Here is a 6,932-nt window from a genome sequence, read left to right on the forward strand (position 1 = left end):
CAGAATTTCCAGCGAACAGGCTTCAGTAAAATGGGTATACCTCTTTGCAGAGATGTTCGTGTGACCCCCGTAAGATACCGTTGGAAAGCTATTTCAAAGGGCTACAGCTTTAATCAAGGAAGTTTTCTCAAATTCCCAACGGAGTTTCATGAAATTTGACTGGAAGGCAGACTTATCAAAAACTTAGCCGATTCTATAGGATTTCAAGTGCCTTACTATTAGCCATATTGAGACGATCATATCTCCTTGCTCCGATCTCTGATTGGCTTGGTCCTTATATCGTTAGAAAGGTATTTCTACGTACTACAACTTCATTGATAGTACCTTCCAATATTCCAAACCGATCAAGGAGTTATTGTTGCCCGAACTAGGCCTATCAACCATTTTCGCAAAACGTTCAAACCTTCAATGTTTCCACTAGAACTCTAATAATATGAGCTTAAACTCAGTTCCAAGATGCGGGGTGTTACAGTAGCTCCGCCCCTGGATGTTGTCTCTCCCGCTACGACCAGAAGTCTTGGATTCAAGTTTTGCAATAGAGAAGCACCTGATAGCGAGTGCTTTCCCATTTAGCAGACTCTATATATGCAACACGTAATCGGATTAGTTAGGCCAATATATCTCGAATCCTGGATGCATAAAATACAAAATCTTTTTTCCATTTCAACCTTCAATTAAATATTTTTGATAACGAGTGACAATTAGACGTCTCATCAGATCTTGATTTAATATTTATCTTTTCGTCTAAAAGCTTAAGTTTTGAGAAGATTTTTTTTTTTGGCTAAATAATAATATTACTCACTTAATTTGCACATTGTATGAACAAAACTAATAGAACTTTGATCTCTTGTTTATATCTAAGATGCTCATCAGTGTACCATCGCTAAACACTTTAGGGGTAGGTTTTGTATTTTTCTGCATACAGTTTTTAAGAAAAAAAAGAGAGTAAATGCTCATTTGTCTTTAGGTGATTATTATTACACTCGATTCCATTTCTCAACCGTGCTTTCGGTTACAAAAACTTAAAGTAATTATTGACTAGTTGGGTCGCATTTGGAATTTGGCAACAACAATATACAATCAAAACAACTGAATTCACACTCAAATATTTAAAATATTTTATGAACTTCCTGATACATATATAGGGTCAAGGAATAACTTATCAGATTCACGTAAATTTATAGGCTACATTGTTAATTTGCCTATGTTTAGCAATAATAGTTAAAAAAAAAAAAGTTTAATTATTTCAAGTCACTAGAAGTCTCTCTTTAACTCAAAAGTTAAAGTTACCATCATGAGGCCCTTGATCGGTTCACACTTAAATTGCTTGATTTAAAAGGGAAATCATCTATGAAGTTTAAGAATTGATTTAACTTATATATATCGTCTGTGTAATTTTTTTATTTTTTTTAATATATAATTCCAATATATTTTAACATGTTGTAGGAGGTTAGCTCTTAGAAGCTTCCACTGGCCACCACCAACCGTTTGATCATAACCCTCATCATCAAGCTTTCCTACAGAAATTAAATTCAGACGAACATTTGGAGCATGCTTGACATTGTTAAGAACCAACCTCGAACCATTCTTACTTTTCAAGCAAACTGTGCCAATACCAAATACCTCAACCTCACTATCATTGCCCATTCGTAACATTCCAAAATTATGTGGAGTATAAGCAGAAAATAATTCCTTCTTTGGAGTGACATGAGAAGTGGCACCTGAATCCAAAAACCAAGTAGACTCATCACAAACAAGATTGATATCATTTTTACCACAAGCAACAAGAAGATAATTTTTAGCAACAATAGCAACACGTTTTTCATTATCGCCATCTTTCTTGATGTGCCCTTTCAAGTGACAATAGTCACATGTAAGATTCTTTTACCTAGAGGATCTTGACTTGCTTCTACTTTTGCCTCTGTCATTTTGACCTCTAAAATTGCTTCTCCCCCCATCTTCAGTGACCAAAACATCAGAGTGTGAAGTTGAAGAAGACTAAGCTTGAGATCTTCTTCTCATCTCTTCATTCAAAACACCACTCTTAGCATATTCCATAGTTACACTATCACTGGGAGCAGAATTAGTCAAAGAAACTCAAAGAGTTTCCCAAGAGTCTGGCAGAGTATTAAGAAGCCAAAGTCCCTGTATTTCTTCATCAAACTTGACACTCATTCTAGATAGCTGATCAAGGACACCCTGAAAATTATTTATATGATCAGAAATAGGGCTGCCCTCTTTATATCTAATATTCATCAATTGTTTCAGCAGAAACAACTTATTATTTCCAATCTTCGAAGCATAAAGTGTCTCGAGCTTCTCACAAGCTTTTAGCATTTGTCTCATTCACAATATGATTTCGAATATTATCTTCAACCCATTGCCTAATATAGCCACAAACCTATAAGTGCTCAAATTCCCAATACTCATCTTTAATAGACTCAGGTTTCTTAGAAGCAAACACAGGTAAATGCAATTTCTTGACAAATAGAAGATCTTTCATCTTGCTTTTCCAAATATGGTAATTACTGCCATTTAAACAAATCATCTTGCTCATATTTGCTTCCATCATTCAAATAAACAATCAACACAACCAAATATAACCACAAGCTTTGATACCCTTTGTTGGGAAGAAACAAGCAACAACCAAATTGCACGACGAGGTAACAGCGGAAGAAATACCTAAGTCAAAACTTCCCACACTATTTGAACCAAGAGAAGACAATAAACACCGACACAAATGGAAATCCGGGAAGCAACTATACCAGCAATAAAATAGCAAAGCAAGCAAAAATAAATCGAATGCAAGAGACACCAAATTTTCATGGTAAAACCCATTCAAGGTGAAGAGGAAACATCCACGGGACCTCTAGCCCACAAAAGCTCCACTAATAATCAACAAGAGTTACAAGAATGTTCTCCATATGGATACAACATCAACACCAAATACGGAGTAACAATACATAAAAGATAGCACCAAAACTAGTGAAAAAAGGAGAGAAATCATCCCTAAAAATGAGCTACTGTTCGTACTCGAAAACTGGAGCTACAGACCACAAAAGTCTGATCTCTACCGATGAAATCCAAGAAACCCCAGTTCAAATTTCAGCATGATCCAAAGGTTAACGTATCGGGAAACGTAATTTGAAGCGGACTGCTATAGCTGATTTTCACTGGTCCGAAAATCACTTCTCTCTCAATTTCTCTCGCTATATGGCTGCTATGAATTCACTCTTGCGTATTGAAATAAAACCTAAATTGATCCTATATATAGTGTATTTTAGGACAAAAGTGGGCTGGTCCAAATTGGATTGAGTTTTATTAATCCAAATCCACATAGGAAAGGAAAACTCAACACCATTATCACACCCGTATATGGAGAAAATGTTCTCTTATGACCACTTACAGATGAGCTACGCGTATGCTTGTCAAACTAAGTAAATTAACGTTAACAAAAGGAAAATTAACCTTTAGGCCACGTTTGGCTATAGATTTTGGTTCCAAATTTTAAAATAATATTTGGAAATTTTTTCCAATACTCTAACTATTTGTTCATCAAATTGGGTCATTCTTTCAACTTCAAACTTGAAATATAGATTTTGAAAAACAAGGTTTAGCAGCTTTTTCAATTTTTCACTTACAAAACTTCAGCTTTGCTTTCATATTCAAACACAATTTCAACTTTCATAATTCTGAATACTAAATACGTTTTTCAAAATCTCAATCAAATCATGTCCAAATGCCTACTATACAAAACTATCGTGAAAAAATCAATTAATTTACTCCGATTTGATTGTTTGATGCACGCGTCAAGTGATAGTAAGTATTTCTCACATGTTACAATAGAAGGACTCTTTCTTCCTCATCATCATAATTGCTTGAATAATCTTTAAACAAACAATATAAACTGAAAACAAAGTTAGGTAAAGCCGAAGGTGTCAAAGAAAGCAAAGTTTATATATACCTGCTACATAAAACCAAGTAATATTGACTTTGCATTGTCCCTTAAAAGTATTCACGCATATAAAGGAGCTGTTTATACAGATTTGTATAAACAGCTTTAGTGGTAACTTACCATGTCAATTATATAGACAGATCATTGGCTTCGAGTGGTAACTTACAAAAAAGAATCCTCGTACATCTTTTTGTTTTGTTGAGGACGTCGTATAGTTTGATCAGGGGATCTGAGAATTGAATATGTAGAATAGGGAAAAGACTTGCCTTGAAGAGAATAAGAACAACAACAAAAAAAGGATAATCAACATTTATAACTACTACTATAGTAATGATAGTACTTATTTAGGAAACTAGTTTGATCTTTCAATTCTTTCCCATTTTGCCTCTTTTGACTATTTTTCTTTGATAAGTTTTCGGGATCTTAAGCTTAACAAATATGGATCAATTTGCCTTTTTTCTCGTTATTTTCGTCATAAGTAAAAAAATGAGACTCGTACGGTGGAGAAAGGGACAGTACTATGCATGTTGTATGTATTATAGGGTTTCTTTTAGCAAATGGTTACTTTCCTTCTTTCAAAATATTCTCAGCTCTAGTAAATTACAATTTGTTAAGCTAATCAAATTAACTTCATTAATTAATTAATACATATCCCTTCAATAACCACTGTCCATATACAAACAAAAATACAAATTCCTCTGGTGCCCTACCCCATCCTTCAAAGAACCCCCCCCCCCCCCCCCCACACACACACAGCACACACATTATATATATATATACACACACTACAAATTGTAACATCATCATCAAAGTTGATTTATTCTCCCCACAAGTTAGAACCAAAATTAAGGCGCATGGCTGGTCAAAAAGAGTACATTTTTAGAGAATTCATAGCAGAGTTGGATGCTCAAGAACAAGAGTTCTTTGAGAAACTAAGGTTTGAACAATCAGTTCATGAACGTGATCCATCTTTGTCAAATCCTCCTCCTATCGACCCTTAAAAAAATGGTGAGGAGAAATTGGTGATTGATGAGAAGCCTTTAAATCGTAATAGATAATCACTAATCTTTGTTTTAATATTTAACAAGAAACATAGAAGATTGTTTTTTTGCCCATTAATTTTTTATGAGAATCAAAAGTTCTAAGGATACATTTTGTACGTAAAAAAAACGCTTTCTTTCTTTCCCATTTCTGTGAGATCAACAGTCCTCCCTATTTTGTTTTGTAAGTCACTCTTTTCTTTTCAGTATGTAACAAAAAGAATGACTCTTTTTTATGTTCGAAACTGTGTAACTTTAAAAATCTGATTTTATCTGTAATAACATGTTCTTATAGTCATAAAAATGTCATGACTTTAAGAACATATAAAAATGTTCTTGTATGTTTAAGATTGTAATTGCTAAGGATACTTCTGATTCATGCTACAAGCCTATTCTTTCTCTTTGATTTCGTATCCGCGAAACATCGCCATATAAATGAAATAGAGGATGCGTAATTTTATTTCTACCATCATTTATATCTACTATTTTTTAATGGCGATTTTCTATTGATACAGGAAAAGTAAGGACAGTGAATTTGATAAGAAGATTCATCAGGAGTTCTTGCAATGGAAAAGAAGAGAAGTATATGCAGAAGAGAAGTGATTTAAAAAAAAAAAAAAGGAATTGGAGGCATTGATAGGATTGAATTTCCCAATTAAGTGTTTAGGTTTCACAGTTTAGTTTATGACAACTTTATTAATCCTTGTCATGTTAGTATAATGAGAGGAATTTATAGGATTTTGTCCATGAACTAGATGTATGCTTTTACAATTTCAGTGTAAAGATTTAAAAAGCACTTCAGTCTCTAAATTTTCACTTTTCCTCCTTTGTTAACTTGTTGCAATGATTTTGAGTTATTGTTTTAGATGTATCAAATCAATTAGAACAAAGGATTGAAATTGTCTATACCTAATTCCAAAATTGAAAAAATAAAAATATATACGTTGTAAACTACTGTCTAACCTTCTGATATTAATGAACTGAATCTCAAAAGGAAATTATTGATATCCATAGAGTAAGTAGTCATTTGACTCATTTTACATCTCTCAATCGGTTACTTTGTTTTATATTTTCTTCGTTCAAATTAAAACCACCTAAGGTGGCAGAGTGTATAGTTGAATACCAATCGTATAATTGAAAGTAAAAAGTGAAAACATGTTGAAGGGACAAAAAAAACTACGTACCATACAATTACTATTACAAACGCACTCCACGAGTGAATTAGTTTACTAATTAGAGTTTTGACTTCTTACTACACCAATAATTTGTTTAAAGAAAGTTGCAAGAATCATAAAATTAAAGAAAAAAAGTTCACAGAAAGTTAGAAAATAAACGTTTCCGAGTTCACTCAAACGTAGAAATTTTCTCTCTCCAGTCCATTCTATTGTATATGAATGAGGCACAAAATAAAACTACTCATCATATACAATAGAATAGCTTGATATTTTATTTTATTGAGGTCTTAGCTAAGCCTGTCAATTCGGCCGGGTCGGCCCGGGACCGGCCCACCTAACCCTGCCTATAACCAGCCCGGTCCCCCAACTCGGTAAGAGGGTGGTGGGCTGGGCTAGTGGAAAAAATTAGGAGGCTGGGCCGGACATGCCATTAGCCCGGTAGTCCGGCCCACCAACAGGCCCCGGTTCTGGCCCACCGGGGGGCAGGCCCAGCCGAGCCCACTTCGAATTAATTCTTTTTTAAAATAATCATAAATAGGCATTTTTACATATATATATATGACAAATTTCATAACTTCCACCATTTCTTCTTTTTTCTCCTATTTGCTGTAAAAAATAAGTTGGTAACACCAAAAATTATGGCGGCAGAGAAAATATCTTTTCGTGAACATGATTCGAGCAAATTAATATAATAACACTATTGAGAATCATGGATATTATTATAAAAATAATCAATTAGCATAATTAAAAGGAAGATAGTTA

Source organism: Lycium barbarum, chromosome 10 (genome assembly GCF_019175385.1).
Source record: "Lycium barbarum isolate Lr01 chromosome 10, ASM1917538v2, whole genome shotgun sequence".
Taxonomy (NCBI): Eukaryota; Viridiplantae; Streptophyta; class Magnoliopsida; order Solanales; family Solanaceae; genus Lycium; species Lycium barbarum.